Source organism: Nothoprocta perdicaria, unplaced genomic scaffold (assembly GCF_003342845.1).
Source record: "Nothoprocta perdicaria isolate Ctin4 unplaced genomic scaffold, notPer1 scaffold_6, whole genome shotgun sequence".
NCBI lineage: Eukaryota > Metazoa > Chordata > Aves > Tinamiformes > Tinamidae > Nothoprocta > Nothoprocta perdicaria.
The window spans coordinates 5,611,680-5,628,472 of NW_020455865.1; the positions used below are offsets into that span (position 1 = coordinate 5,611,680).

General features: G+C 45.6%; 1 long non-coding RNA gene across 1 annotated transcript; it reads left to right on the top strand.

Moving 5' to 3' along the window:
• The first annotated feature begins 13,974 nt into the window (after positions 1-13,974).
• LOC112956008 lies at positions 13,975-14,591 on the top strand. Its single transcript, XR_003250980.1, has 2 exons — positions 13,975-14,111; positions 14,299-14,591. It is a non-coding gene; the product is annotated as an uncharacterized LOC112956008 (long non-coding RNA).
• Positions 14,592-16,793: the final 2,202 nt, after the last annotated feature.

Here is a 16,793-nt window from a genome sequence, read left to right on the forward strand (position 1 = left end):
GATGAGAGAGAAAACTCCAGCAGTAGCTAATCCTTTGCAAGGGAAAAAAGCCAGTAATATCTCAGCAGAGAGTACTGGAAGGTAAATATCCAATGTGCAACATAAGCAAAGGCCATTGTTTAAAAAATACTCAGCAGAATAAATGAAAGGCTGAAAGCTGAAGATTTTTTTTAAGGAAGGAAGAAACATCTGTGAGAGACATATAATGCACCTCACATAGTGCCCTATGGGCCATCTTTAGAGTGGAAATAAAGCTTCCATACTAGGAGTTTGTTAACATTGCAACAGGAATCAGATGCAGACACAAAAGCTCACTTGTTCTGTAACAACTTGCAGAGATAAGTGGCCCTTATCAGCAGTACTGTTTTCTTTTGAAAAGGAAGGGATTCTGTGTGTACAAGCAGGGGATGGAAGTCAACGAAAACAGAAGGCTGGAGAGGTCTGAATGGGTATTTTGTACTGTAATTCTAGCTTGGGGCTGCTTTTTTGGGTGTGGAAATATCAAACACTGACCTCCCACTGATGGTCCTTGGCAGTGGGATAAGTCACTCATTTATTTTTGCTCGGCCACAAAGCTGCTGTGTAACACGGCAAGGTCCTTGCAAAGTTACACAGCCCCAGTGAATCTCCCAGGCAAACAGCGTGCACCTCAGCAGCACCCCACCCAGCCCTCACATGCCCCTGCTCAAAATATCATCAAGATCATACCCACAGCCAGCTAGTCCCTACAACACTCATCAGGCAGCTCTCAGTTTGGGAAGGAAAGAGGATTTGTGTAGAAAGTTGAGGTGCAGGAGAATAGAAGACATCTAAGCCATCCTTTTGTTGATAAAACCCTCTCTAGTTGGGACCTTCAGTGATGTTATCTTCTAGGTTCTGACCTGGAAACCCAAAATACACCAGGTCAAAATGCATTCAAGTTATGGCTGTATGAAAGCACCACAGAGACTAGCAAGGTGGGGAGGGACTTTTTTCACTGACAAAGCTGCAGSAGCATTTCTCTAAACAAAGGTAAAAAAGGAGGAGAAACGTAAATTATTATTTCTCATCTCAGACTTACTCAACAGGAAGGAGACTATGACTCTTCAGGCTCAAGCCTGTTAGTATCTGTGAGGAATTTTACCTCCATTAAGACTACTTTAATATCAGAGAACGCCTTGTTAGGGGTTGACAACACATTAATGAAGTGAGACTCTATAGGGAAATACTGGGCTTTTGAGTAGCACAAACTCACAAATTCATACATATCAAGACTCAGCATAATTAAAGCAGGACCATGCTGCCAAAGAGCCATAGTTAAGTCCAATTGGAAAATAAATGTAGCATCTCTCCACTGCTTAAGGTGGAGTTTCAGACCTCTCCACAGGATTGGGAGAGTTCAGCCAGAAGAATCAAACAGGTTTCCCAAGTTGTGTTAACATTGGGCAGAGGGACAGAAGCACTAATTTCAGAGATCACCATTTCATCCTTTCCCCATGGTACACTGTTGAGCTTTGGACATGCCAGATTAACATCAGCAGATCAGAAGAGGTTCCCCACACCCCTTGCAATAGCTTGTCTCCCACTAATTTTACTGACAGGTCCAACAATAGCATGGAGCTGTACCACAGTCTGGATGCAAAAGCACAGGATCCATCAGCAGAATATTCCAACAACACTGTGTCAAGAACAGTTGATGCAGAAACTCACTTGTTCCCAAGCACGTCATCCCCCTTACAAGTCACTAGCTGCACAAGGTTACACGTTGATCCATTAGAGCGAGGTTGAAAATTGGATTAGAGAAAAGGAAAACAGCTCCAATAATCATCATATTAGTTAACRCTGCACTTCCTCACTGGCTTCACATACAGAGGGGACAGACCACAAGACTAGAGGAAACTTATGGCATTATCTTGTCAGATGACACAATCCAACTTACTGATCAAACACTTGCATCCACATCCCATAGCTAAGTCCTTCAGGGATAATCAAAATGTAATACCTAAAAATTTTGCCTTTCAAGGGCTAGTCAGCTCAGCTCAACTCTGCTTCCGGAGCCACCAGAACTGGAATGTCCTCCGAGCAATCATGAAGACATGAGTTTTCTGACCTACGCCAAATACCGTTGAAAATCCATTCTGACACRGTGATACATTTCTGCTCCTCCGTTCCTAATTCAGTTATTAATACCTACACAGACTCTGTTCCATAAACAAGTCTGAAACTAGACAGGGAGATCAAGGGATTTTGTGGGATTTGTGCACCACAGCCAAGGAATGCTCCAACGGTATCCACTYGAGACAAGAATTAAAAAAGCAGGTTCAAGAAAAGTCAGCTACCAGGAAAACACTCATATCCAAAAATGAGTGGTTTGAGCTTGAAGCCATTGTCATTTAAAAACTGTTTCTCTTCTGAAGCAGCTTCAGCACTTCAGCTTGCCATTAGCCATCCACAGAAAAGCAACAGGTCATCATTAAATAATTAGGTTTTAAGAAGTAGAGGACAGTTGCAAAGTATACAGCATCCTCCTAGTCAAGCCTAGAAGCTCTGTTAAGGCAAAGTAGAGAACAAGTTTGACCAAACTAGATCCAAATCTAGATTCCCTCTAGAACATCCAACCGGGCTGTTGCAGGGAATAGTCATCTACTTAGGCAGAAACAAAGGAACAAGGAACATGAGGAAGAACCAGCCAGGACTGCTGTGCCATCAGCATCAGCTACTATACAGTGAAGTGTAATATATCAAAAATCCATAAATTTCTAGGCATCTCAATTGCTTTTTACAGGCAACTTTGTGGAATTTGTTGAATAAACTGTCCATGTGGAAGCAAGTGGGCTGACAGGAGGTCTTCTGTCAGCTGGCTGGCACACAGCAAGGTGGCTTGCCGAGACCTTCTGGATACCTACCAGGATCAACARGAAGCCCAGGCTTCCAGTGCAGACTCCCTCCCTTCAGTGTGCATTTGRTGATGAAAAACTAAGGCTCCAGAATGCAGAGGTGACAAGGTTGGTGTCTGTGTGCATTGGGATTGACCATGGAGCAGCTAAGAGAAGAATGTGSAAGCACAATAAATATATAAGCAGGAAGATATATTGCTATCTTGGCTGGAAAGAGGCCAGGGCACCTCTGACTGTGCCATTAGTGGAATGGAATTTGAGGCACAGGACACAGGAGGAACGCAGAAATAATCAAGCACTTCTGTTTCCATATAGTTGGCATCTGCCTGGAGCACTACCAGGGGCTAAAATAGCTCATCTGTGTTAAAATATAAACTCCTTACACTTACCTTGTTTGCCCTGTGAAGCCCAAGCTTCATGGGGGCTCTGAGGGGTTCATATCACGCTTACCATCTCCCCTGGAACACTGCACAGGGACTCTTCAACAGGCACACATGGCACTAACTTTTGTGCAMAATATTTTACTGTGTAAAGCACAGGGTCTGCATTTTGCTGCCAGTTGCTGAGCAGCAGTCAGTCTACACCCCAAGCAAGCTAATGTTTTCTTAGATAAATGCACCAGACCTCAGGAGCTCTGGCCTTCAGAAGACCTCAGGTGTCACAGGATGCTTGCAACAAAAACAGGAGAAGTTACACCATTGCAAAACATGCGGCAAGAAGGACTTCAATGGCGCTCTGAAAAGCAGGGATGGCATCTCTATCAAGCAGACACGAAAACATTGTCACTTTATAACTACTTGAGGCAAACAGGACAAAATCCACCATGTTCTAGGAGGATGACAGCATYCATCTACATGTAAAGATATGGAGGGCCATACGTTTACATCCCTGAGGACTACATAAACAGTGCTTTCCATCACAAGCTGCTCCTATGGAAGCTTTTCCACCAGCTTAATGCTAAGGTATTCAAGTCTCTCCTTCCTTTGGAAGAATAAGGCCATATGCAGGAAGAAGGATATGTTCCATGGTTGGGGAGGAGCAGCAAGGACATGCCATAGGTACAGCCCATGTATTCCCTACAAACTGGAGTCATTCACACGAAAACCTTGCAGAGTGTGGCCTCTACATCTTCACAGGCCACAGAGGTCCTACAGAGTCCTGGAGACACCATCTGTGGTGGGCATGTGACGGTGGGTGTATATCTGCATTGCGTATCCTCCCATTCGCACATTTATGCTTTCTTTCCAGCTGTGTTTTGAAAAGCCTGCTACCCACTCTCAAAGCCTTTCTGCAGCACTGCTTTTTCCACTGTGCAACAAATCCCCTGCTGATGGATGGAGAGTAGCAAGGCCAGAGGCTCTGAGCCAAGTCTATGTGTCTGGATGGGGGCCAGTATTACCCCCACTCTTGCCCTGGGTCATTTTATTCCTGCAATAAGGCTCAGTTCAAAGCCACCTCTGAACAGAGTTCATAGCCATCCCTAAACAGGACTATTTACTCCAYAGAGTGCATCCTGATAATTTAAACATCTTTTATATGCAACTAAAGTAATAAAACATTCACTCCTTAGTATCTTCTTGCCCTGTGGAACCCTTCAAGCAATTGTAAGCTACTTCATTGCCACTGATTTCTCACCTTTGTTCTCTGATACACAGCTGGTCCTCAATCCAGCCTTAGTTTAGTTAAAATTCTCCTTAATCTTTCTCCTCCATTCTCTCCCCAGAAAGCCTCTCACCATCTGACTTCTGCAAGTCATGATCCTCTCTGCACTATAACCTAGACATGGCTTTGACCCAGCTTGCTCCCAGACCAAACCCAAGAGCAATGACTGCACATGATTTACCATCACTGCAACATGGCCTCACTTCCCTCCACCCTATCAGTTATATATATATATACACACACATATAAAATAAATACAAACACCACCAACTACCTCCTTACATTCCACRTTGTAGTCATAGATTGTTGCAACAGTCATTGCCTTTGTCATTGACCAATTGCCTTGGTCAATGATACCACTTCAGCACGTGATGTCCAGACAGTACTATGAAGATTTTCATTAATTTGTTTGTGGCTGACTGTATTATCCCTTCTTTTCCTTATCTTTYGACTTTCCCTGCTCTGCTGCCCCAAAGACAAGCTACTACTTGCCTGCACTTCCAAGAACCCTTCCAAGCCTCCACTATTAACACAGTACATCCCTCTTCTCCCTCAAAGTTTTGCAGCTCTTTCCTCTGATATCTCAAAACCCCTGAAAAGAACAAAGTTTCTGCTGGCATGTAAAGGATGTTGCTTCTAAATCAGCTTCATCCTTTATATCCCTGCTACTCAGGGTGCCCATACCCTTATTGCAGCCCAGACACACACTTGGCGTGTGGGCGCCAGGAATATCACTTGAATCAACCCAAATACCTCGGCCCCTGTCTCCAAGTGAGAGCCTTCTGCATTGCAGTAACACAGCTGATGAACTATGGGTTCGGAAGATTTATATGTCTGAACAAATTCAAATTTCTTCCATCTTCCTCATAAAGGAGGAACTCATCTGATGCAATTTCTTTTTATGAGAAATTGCAGMCAGCTTTTACAGACCCTCCAGCTCTCATTATGGAAAAATAAGTGGAAAATCCTGGCAGGAGTTTTTTTAATATATACTTTTGCTCATATATATATATATAATGCTCTGCCTACAAGGACATCACCAAACTTAGGTGATGTTCACAAGACTATGGTACAGTCAACTAAACACCTTCAGTTTGCTACTCAGAGCGATGAACTGAGCTTCTTGCTGACAAGTTCATGTTGCATCAAATTGCCCATATGAAGTTTTGTTTCTGTAACACATGACTGACTTCAACATGTCAGAAAAGTGATTAATCACCCTAGAGATTTAGATCTTTAAAAAATATCAGAAATTCAAAAGTCCAAATGTTCTTTATTCTGATGCTGGTAGAATTTACATCATGGTTAATAAATAACAGGCTTCCCTCAGAAATTAGGTCATTAGATTATTCTATTTGCAAAAAAATAAAAATCAAATGGAACTAATAAYAACTAGGATATTCTGACTAGACAACAGCGACACTTCAAACACATACTGAGATAATTCAATGAAATCTTAGTCTGACTCAAGCTGACTGCTACTTTAGATGCTCCAGAATTTGGGGTAATACATGGGAAGGTAGGAAAGTGCTCCTTTACAGGCACTCAGAACTTGTAGAGGCCTTGGGCTTTGCAATAACCCAAGACTGATACAAACATCCCAAGGGAAAAAATTAACAAACAAAACCTACAAACCACGCAGTTAACTAATCCAGCAGCTATCAGTCAACTTTAATGCACAAGCTCCCAAATAGCACTCTGGGCCACCATGTAAATCAACAGATCTAATCAATGACCCCTACCTGGCCAAGCCACCTGCATCATGCAACTTGAGCCCTGCAGGTTGCTCACCAGCCACCATCTTTGGCTCCCTCCAGCTTTGGTGGGACCACAACAGCAGCATCTGTAGAGCATTTGCAATCAAAGTTACAAGAGGTTCTGATGATCATTGCCTGCAATATGCATCATTACAATAAATACACTCTAATCTCACCTGTTCTCCACACATCACTGCTTTTTATTTACTAGGGATAAATAATATTGTAGTTACACCTGCCACTGCTGTCAGAATGACCAGCCTCATTAATGCAAAAAATGTCCGCCTTGTAGGGGGTAGATTTTTTCTAATGATAGTGGACGGGCTAAATAATCTACATGACAGGTCTCTTGAGACTGTTTCCACCACCAGTGGACAAACCCACAGACATGTCTATAGGCTGCCTGAAGTGCTAGTGCTCAGTATCAGCTGGAGTCAGGACACGCTACCTGCCAGCAATACCACATTCCCCTGGCTACCTACAGTCCAGGTGTGAGCTTCCCTCTGCCAAAGGTCTTGCTGGCACAGAGAGCTCACATGCAAAGACAGCGAGCACCAGACTCTGCCAATCTCTTACCACTAATGCTTTACTTCAAACATTCACCACATGCTCCTGCCCATACATGGGCACCAAGAGCCACCTGGCCTTAACACAGACCATACTTGCCAGCACCCAGCAGTAAGCTTGCAGATGGAAGTGTTTGAGGGAGAAGCATCTTGAGCTATTTCCATCATTTCACTTTGTGCTGTCGTTTCCCTATACCTGCTGTGCACCAAGCAGCCTTTGTACATCCAGCAYTCAGCAGCCTGGGAAAAGCTGCTGCTGCCAGGAGATACAGGGAGACAATTCTGAGTGATGGCTGGGCTGACAGGCACATGCAAACAGCAGGTACTTTTAATACAACCAAGATATTTTATGAACTTAATCTTGCTCTTATCAGCCCTCTGCATGATGCAGGCTGTCAAGAGAAGCTTAGCCCAGCTTCCATGATACCCAGCACACTGCAGCCCAGTCTCAGGATTGCCTTCCTCAGGAGGCAACAGGCACTCAAAGGCTGCAGGAAACAGAGGAAGATAAAGTCAACCAAGACMTTATCCGTTTGTTAAGCTGGTATGTTTTGTCTAAGTTACCAATCTGAAAAATCCTGACAATGAAGAGAAGAATCCACCAGCACCCTGGTGTTAGAGAATGCGTTGGCCACTCAGAGAAGAACCACCACTTCAGTCAGTTCCAGTTTCCCAAGAACTTGGGAATTCAACAGAAAAAGACAATTCATTTAATAGCTTTGTGAAAATAGAGACACAGAAGGCCARGTGGGGAGAAGGCAGCCCATGGGGCCAGGCAGAGCACACTACAGAGCATCCTGASCTGGAAGAGGACCATGGGGCTCTCCACCATCACTCCAACTCCTGCTGGGTCACCAGCTCCATCTCCAAAAGGCAGAGCAGACTCAGTGACTGTCACCCAAGCCTTGATGTCAAACAATACAGCCCACAGTGCTTCATGTTTGTTTTCACAGTCCTTTATAGCAGGCACTTCTAGAGCCTAAGGCAAGTGGGAAAACAGGACACATYAGCCCTTGGGACAGAGTGCTCTTTCCTATTTTCCCTTTAAAATATCCCTCCCGACGCTCTACAGCTGAGGAAGTTTGGTAAATAGATCCCGTGCTAGCACAGACACACAAGCCTGGCCTGTACATGGGCTGTTTTCTTACATAACCCTCTCCACTGAGGCTTTTCTGTTCCCGCCAGTCTCCGCACCAGGACCCCAAGCTTTGGCCAAGCCTCTGCTCCTAACACTTTTTTGTTTTCTTAAATGGACTGAAAGTCCTTTCATAAGGTTCACCTGGGGAAAACATGTTTCACCCAGGGTCCCTGCAAGTTTTCAGATCAGCCCCTCATTCAGGCCAGCCCAGGCCAGGCCCATCCAAGACAATACAAGGGCCTCGAGTATCCAAATGCACACACAATTTTTTTTTTTTTTTTTTAAAAAGGAAGAAGTTAGAGTCAAAGGCATTCTCTTGCCAGCAACTTTCTGGGTGAGATATGTTAAGCTCCCTCTGCTGACAGTAGAGCACCTCAGCCACCTCAACACAAGCATTTTCTTGGGAAAACTCAAGGACTCAAGATATTTTCCTCTATTTTTAATTCTAGGCAGTTGAGTGTGRATATAAGTAACTATATTTGCAAGAACCTTTTCAGGCCTTATATAGGCTGAACATACAACTTAAACAGAGAGAAAAACCTCTGTATCAGACAAGCATTTCAAATGTCTGGGTTATTAGTCATTATAACTAGTCTCCTACCAGGAGATTTCTACTTTCCAACATTTCTTCAAGTTTTTCTCTTCAAGGATCTCACAGCATGGGAGAGTCTCAAGCATGTCACACTATTAGGTAAGCATCATCTCTCCACATTGAAGAGATGCAAAAGAAAAGAAGAAGCAGCAACAGAGAACTAGAATGAGAAGTCAAATCCACTAACATTTCGGACATTCTCCTCCAAGGAAGGTACATCTCCCTTTTAGAGTTTGGTCTAAGGAACAAAGAARAGTGCTGTAGAAAAGCACTTCTGCTACAGGAAAGTGTTTTAGGAAAGCAAGGCTTGCTACAAAGGGCAGTGGAACAGTTAACTATTTTACACTATTTACATGCAGTGATCTTCCTTTTCATCACTTTCATAACTTTGTATGTATTCCAACCAGMATGATATTGTTTTTAACACATAGCTCTGAGTCCTCCTTAGCACCTCTCAGGACTCTTGTACAAGTAATACTGTTCCATCCCACACCAGAGYGTTGCCTTATTATTTGTTTTTCAGTATTTTCATAAAATATATCTGCCTTCTGAGGAGAAGCACAGTAAGGTCCAAGCAAACTCCACTATGCCTGCTTGAAGGGCTACACATATTGAGTCAACAAACACAGCTTCTAATACAAACTCTGTCCTTGTTGCATGGACCTGGGTAGGAAATTTACCCAGCTGTTAGAGGTCCAAATCTATCAATTCCAGAGATAGAACAGGCCAGCCTGGTACAGCGTCCATTGCTCTGCACATGCTCCTTCTGCTCCCAGGAGAACTCAGGACCTGTAATACCAGCCCAAGGGACACCCACAGACCCATCCTCCACTGGAAGGGGCCTCCATGAAGCTACTGAGCACATTCATTCACTCCAGACAAACCGAGTCCAACTTTGTTTCAAGTCTCACCCTTTCCCATCACGTGCATGCCTAGTCTAGGGGAAAGGCTTTGCAAGGAGCAAGACACTGGGAAGATACTCCCACCACCACTATRTCCTCTCTGCTCCCAGCACAGAGAAACCTTGAAGAACAGGAATAAAGGAGATAGACAAACACCTGGATGCAAAACAATTAGCTGGAAAAGCACTTAGTTACATAACTGGTAAATCCAGTTAAAAGGAGTTTCCCTTTGTGACAGTCCCATCACAGCCACCTCCCAGGGTGCATGAAACCTCAGTGTGGGACACAGATGGTCTCCCCCAYGTCCACACGAGAAGGGACAGGGTGTGGAGGCAACAGAGCTTCTGGTACTCAAGAGAAGCTCTCACACAGGCTACCCCACGAGCTGCCTTTGCAGTCGTTGCCACCAAATGGTAGATGAGAAAGATGGGCAGAGCTTCTCAACACAGGCATGAGAGAATTGAGAAAAAAAGGGAGGAGATAGAAGAGAAGGTATATTTAATAATTTRGGATTTTTTTTTCCCCCATAAACATGAGTGGGGGACCACAGGAATGAGCCAGTGAAACATAGCACAGAGGTGGAGTCTGCCTAAAAACTGGCATGACGCATCACTGGACTGAAAGATTTCAGTTTTCACATGCTCTGTTTTTCCAACCAAAAAAGATGAAACTTTCCACAGAGGCAGATGCTTTTCTTGAAAGATTTCTTTGAGTAGAAATGCCAAATTCTCCATCAGGAAACTGTTCTGATGGAAGAATTTTCAACAAGCCTCATTTGAGATCTATTTCAGGACTGGCCTTCGGTGGCCCGAGACAGTTCTTTTAACTCATCTCTGTTTGCTTGTACTGACATAACGTTCTTTTAAATTAAGAGCATCTCCCTCCTAATTTTGCTCCTGCTACCATTTAAGCAAGTTCTTGCTCTGGCTYGTGTGATGTTGTCGGCAGCCCTGGCACAGCAGCACAGCCCAATGCAATCCAGGCCTGCAGAATCCAAAYCCACCCCGTCCTTCCAGCAAGGGATGATGCACAAACATTTTCCCAGAACCTTCACCCTTGTGCAAGGGGGCAGAGGGCTTTCCAACACTCCCTCACAACTCTGTCCATCAGCCAATTTTAAGGCTTTTTTCAGCTTTCTCTGCCTATTTCTAATGCAACCTTTCCTATACAAAAGGAGTTTAGACCATTGCCCGATTCCATGGGGTCATTTCCAGCAGAATCGGCAACAGCAGTCATCCTTAGCATGCATTCTGTGCCTCCAAATGGGAAATTGTTTCTTGAGTCTCAGGTTCAGCCTGACTCTTTGCTGCAGTGATTTGTATCCTGCCCTCGAAGGGGACAAGGACGGTGCCACAAAGCTGAGGACACCACTCCAGAGCACGGCATGGCCCCCAGCAGAACACTGCATCAACCAGGCTGGTGATATCTACTGCTGTGCCAGGGTTCTGCTCCACCACCCTTCACCCAACAGGCTCTTTCTAAAGATTAGTTGTAGCTTCCCTCACTGCAGCACAATTTGAGCAAAGCCAAGGTCCCCGCAGCGCTAYGGACTCTCTCCTTGCACATAGACCAGACTCCCTATGGCTGCTCTGCAGTGTGTGGTGGCCAAAACAGCTCAGTTGCATAGATTCCCCAGCCTGTAATTGCTCTTAGTCTTGTAGCAGCAGCACTTTGGCATGTTCTGCTGGGGGCAAAAAAAGCACACTTTTGATTTCAGCCACTTTGCTGCGTTTGGAGCTGGCAGCTACTAATCAGCAGGGCATAGACCTAGGACAGAGCACCGTAACTCCAGATCAGTAGTGGCAACTACTGCCTCACTCCAGAGGTCAGACAAACATTCAGTATGAAKTTAGCAACTACCAAACAGTTGCTCCTCGTTAAGGGCCACCTGCAATTAGCACTGGTGCACTGCGTGTGCACTGGCCACCCACAGACATGCTGCCCCACGGTGACACGGCACACAGCGCACCTCCTCACCACAGCCTGGCTCTGTGCAAGGAAGGGGTGCCTGCATTTTCCATCCTTTCCCAGTGCTCCTCTACCAGCTCCTGCTGGAGCAGCAGAGATTTGTGGCCTTGGGTTGCCCTCTTGCGGTGCCGCTCAAGTGCGATATTGCAGCAGTTTCGAAAGCTCCTTGCAAGCAGAGATCTCTGCACAGTGAACTCAGAGCCACCAACATGCAGCTCRTTTCCCTTCATTACCTTCTCAGACCGCTGAGAAGCTGCTCACGCACCATGGGTTGGACACTGCTCTGCTGAGCTTTGTGTTCAGAGCAAACAGCAGCATTCTGCCATTCAGTGAAATGATTAAAATTTTGTAAGGAAGTAGGATTTCCAGTAAAAGCTCAAGCTAAACCTGCTTTAATCTTCTTTCCAAAAAATTACTCCCTTAGCCAAGAACTAAACCAAAAAAAGCTATTCTTGCCACTCCGTAAATAAATACTATGAAGCACTATGCTGTCTCAAACCCAAATGAAAGATGCRCCACAAAGATGACCTTTTTGCGTTTTATTTCAGGTTGCTGAGACACTCCACCTTTTATTGAACTGGCTCTTTTTAAAAATTATTATTATATGTATTTTTGAATAGAAGCAGTCTGATCTTCCCTCAACWGTGTAAGCAAATGGCTCTTTGCACTGCAATCGTTCAGGATTTAGTGCAAGGCCTATAAAGAAGAAGGGTATTTCAAGCCTAAGAAAAATTGTCCAGGAGTTAATCAATTCCCCCAGATAACTGGACATTGAGGCCACCAGAAGCATGCTTCAGTGGCACACCTGCTCCATGGAGAGCCCAAAGGACAGTTGCATAGCCAGCATTAGCAAGTAGACCAGACCAGACCATTCAATGGCCTTGAAACCCATCAAACTTGAAACTTCAGAAAAGCAGCAATCCCACCAAAATCAATAGAGGCAGTTTGATGAATGGTGAAGACACAAGAGGCAATCTGTATCTTGACCAACACCCCATAAGCATTCCATATATTTTAAATAAAGGAAAAAAAAATCAATACCTCAACTTTCTGCCACAAGTGATGAAAAGCAGGTTTACAACCTCAGARCTGGGAGAGCTCTGCTGCCATCTCCAGAGCACAGAGCAGCAGCACATGGATGGACACACATGCATGCTTGATGCACTTGATGGGGCCACCCAGGTTCTCAGATAATTGTTATGGCATTTTGCTAAAGATAACAACCTACTTAGTGTGATTTTCCTGAAAACAACCTCCCTGAGCAGCATCTCTGACCGTTCCAGCTGAGGACCCAACCAAACATGAACAACCCCACAGAAGCAGCGCTCTCCTCAGGATGCAGGGCAACCATGGCCAGAGCAGCAYCAGGAGCTGCTCACTCCACCATGGCCCACCTACACACAGGCCTGYCCCCCCATAATGCCACCCACAGAATACTGCCTTACTTCACACGCTGACCCCAAAGAGTCACCGTGCTCTTCGGGTCTCACTGCCACAACCAGTGCTGGCTCTCAAGACAAAGCCCTGCTCTGCAGAGTCAGTGCTTGTGCCTTCAGCAGCCACACTGGGCCTGGACCAGGCYTGGGGTGCCCCAGGCCCTGCCTTCAGCCCCATGAGCAGAAGATTCAGGCCACATGCTCATTACCACAGGTGCCAGCGAGGCAGGAGGAAGGCCCATCCATTTATCTTTCTGCATAGAGATACTAGAGAAGCTGGGAGATTTTCCTGCTCATGTTGAACTTAGCAGCCTAAGGAAGAGTTTCAACCACTTTAACTGGGGACAGCCCTCATGYTGCAAGCAACCACAGCTAACAGTTAACATCCTCTCCTTGGAAGTTGGGCACAGTGCATGGAGATAGAAATTTTTAAGAACAAAATAGTTAAATTGGAACCCAAAGCCCAGCTGCAAGACTGATTTGGTTGAACAGGAACTTCATTTGCTCTTGGTATAGGACCTCATGCCCCTGCCTCCTCCATCCCCAGCTGCTGCATAAGTCTGCTGGTTTCACCATCCTCCTTGTGCACACAGACTAGGGGGTTCTTGGCACCCACAAGTGTGGACTAGATAAACCAGGAGCTGGGCAACACCCCACACCTCTATTGCCAGCCCAGGCTCAGCTTGATGTCCTACATATGAACAAACACAGTCAGATCAGGAAGGCCCCTGTTAATCCCCTGTTACAACCAAAAGACATTACCCTAGGCTCTATAAGCTCCACATCAGCCCTAGGCCCCAAAGATGGGCCCATCACAACAATACCCCATCCTTACCCCAGTTAYCAGGGCTGCTCTCAGCACAGAAGGAGCTCCTAGAGAAGATGCTCTTCCCAACAGGATCCCTGCCTTCCTCACAAACAGCCAAAACCGAGAGTCTGAGACACAGCTGTTAAAAAMCACCTCCAACCAAGCTCAGCTGGTGGTAATTTACCTCTAATCATTGCATACAGCCTTGTTTTTACCCCCTTAAAAACCCTGCTCCTTATTTTTCTGCTGTTTTGGAGGTTCTCTTTAACTCCTTCTTCTTGTTTATACAGYATATGGCTTCCAAAGGGTGCTCTGTTGTTCCCTTGTTTTCCAGGACCATTTGTTTTTCTTTCTAGCTCCCAAAGTATGTCCCTTGYRTGCATATGTGTGTGTGTTTGTCTCCCAGGTATTTCCTATTACTGTTCCTTCTGCTCTCCCAGGCACAATGATGTTACGGCACGTGCCGCCCAAGCGGAGTGCAGCATRCTTGATATTCTCTGCAGGCACAACTTAGCCTCAGGCTTTACACTGTGAACAGTCTAGCAACTAATTAGTAATTAATTGTTTGCACATCTCTAATTCTTCCTTTCCAGGCTAACGGAGCATTTCACAGGCCTAAAGGAACTAAAGAGCTCATCATTCCCAAGAGTGGCTGAGCAGGGCAACACGTGCGTGGGTGTCTAGGATGTATCTCTGTATCCTGAAGCTGCTGCTTGGACACACTGGAATTCTGGGGCTGAGTCCCAGCCCTTGTGTGGGCTGTCTGTATCTCTGAGCTAGAAGTTTCCTGTGGTTCTTCACTATGAACCTGTTTTGTGCCACCTTTGTCCAGCAAATACCCCATGTAGCCCAATCTAATAGAAAAGAGCAGTAATGTGGTCTTCTTCCTTTTTTTCTCTAAACAGAGGTAAACTGTCTCTGAAAGGATATGGTGCTTAAATTGTGAATGATGTGATCTTGCTGTCTAAATACTGGTGAGGAGCTGGGCCAAAGCAGCTTTGTGTGTGCCTAGGAAGGCAGAAGGGCAACTTAAATCCGTGTGAAAATCCTCCCTGCTGTGCCCAACTGCCAGCAAGTTCAGGGGGAGACGTGGACCCACAGCAGTAAGTGCAACACCCTGGMTGCAAAACCCAGCTCCTCTACAGTGCTGAAGAGGGACTGCCTTGTCTCTCCTAAAGAAATAAGTTAAAAAAAAAAAAAATTGCTTTGCCAGATGACCGTATGTCATAAGTCAGCTGGCAGGAAAATAAATTTCTTGTTGCTTTTCCCTGTGGAATTGAAACATATCTGCGTTTCCACTTTGATAGCATCAGGAACATCATCCTCAAGCATGGGGGAGGTAGGACTGACTTTGCAGAGTCAGAGCTGCAGGCCTGGTGCAGTCAGTCCCTTTGTATTCCACATCCCCTTCCTTTTTTTTTTTTTTATTTTTTTTTTTATTTTTTTTCTCATTGTTTTTAAGGTAGCAAGACTTTCCCCAGTGGATCTGAGCCCAATGCATGGCAGACGGTCACTGCACGGGGTCCCAGACATTGGCATTTGCTCATGGGCCACCAGCCCAGAAGCGCCCTGGGAAACTGCAGGGATCTTCTGAGCACTCTTGGTGGGCGAAGCTCAGCACTTGCCCCAGCAGCCATGAGCTCTGCTGTGSCTGCAAACCTGCCCTGTAGAGGCTGGGTCTGGTTTTGCAGAGGTTAAATCTTCCCAGGTACCCTCCAGGGTTCAGCCACTTGCATTGCAGTGACTGCCTGGCCTCCCCYAGTTTTATGGCTCATGGTACACGTATGCCTATTTCAGTGATGAGCAGGGTTTCTTGTACTGTTTTAATGCCCTTGTTCRCACAGGTGAGTTTCCCTCAGTACATCTCTAAACTTCACATTTKCCTCTGCACTGCTCCCTTTCTCATCAGATAGGAGAAACCAGGACCCTCCACTGCRCATCAGGACTGGAATCTGCTCTATGTTTGGGAGTGCAAGGTAGCAAAGCCTCTTCTGACGTGGCCACCATCTCTGCTCTAGCTTTATGTGACCAGTGATCCTGGCCGTGGGGTGTAAAGTGGGTTTACAGGTAGTGTGACCAGGTGTCAGCCTTGCTGTGCTCTCCAGGAGGTGTGAAAGGCATCATCTCAGAGCCAAGGTCAGYGCTGCCCTGCTCAGGTGTGGAGAGATGAAATAAAATGCTTGTGTCCAGTGATGAGTGGATGTAATCTAAGAATCACTGGGAAAAGTTCTTCGGCTTATGAAATGCAGATCAAAATTGATGATTTAATATTTTGTCCTGGTCTTAAATTTGTCAGGTGTGGCTCTGGCTGGATACAGAAATCTGCACATCCTTCATACCTSTTGTCCACTTCCAGTCAGAGGCATGTCTTGCTCAGAGCCATCTCGTCAAAAGAAAACCTCCCACCAATGATCAGAGCTTCTGCCAGGCACAGCAAAGGGTCCGAGTTTGGGTGAGGCTTCATCTAAAAGCACTGCTCCACTGTAAGTATTCTCGAGGGGGATGAGACAGGAATTAGCCAGAAGCTGGGACCCCGAAGCAGGTTTTCTTTATATATATATCTGCAGAGGGAGACTGGGACAGGACAAAAATTGCTGCTTCCTGCCCCATTAGAAATGCTTACCTCCAACAGAGACCAGACTGAGTCTAACCTACCTGCCTGCTCCTCTTTTTCCAAGCTCTTTTGTGCCTTCATGGTCCATATAGATCCAAACAGCCGCATCTGAAGTTCCCAATCACAAGACTCCCCCCTTTYTTTTAATGGTTTCTGGGCTCAACCCACCTTACTCACATCAAGCAGATGGTGCCCCRGGCCTCATGCTGGAAGGGCTGCTGGCCCAAATGAAGCGTAACGTGCCGAGTTGTTCCTAACAATAGGGTCCTCTGTTTGGCTTTCCTGTGAGGGTTATTAAAGCCAGCGTTTATTTTGGACTGGGACCAAAATGTGCATTGGTGTTCCTCGTCCTGTAGATTTCTGCGTACAACCCAAATAAGTGTAGGGGGGTTATGAACACCTTGCCAAGCTGGAGAAAAGTTATTTCGGACTCTGACGTCTTCTTCCTATATGTCCCCACGCTTCCATGCGTGC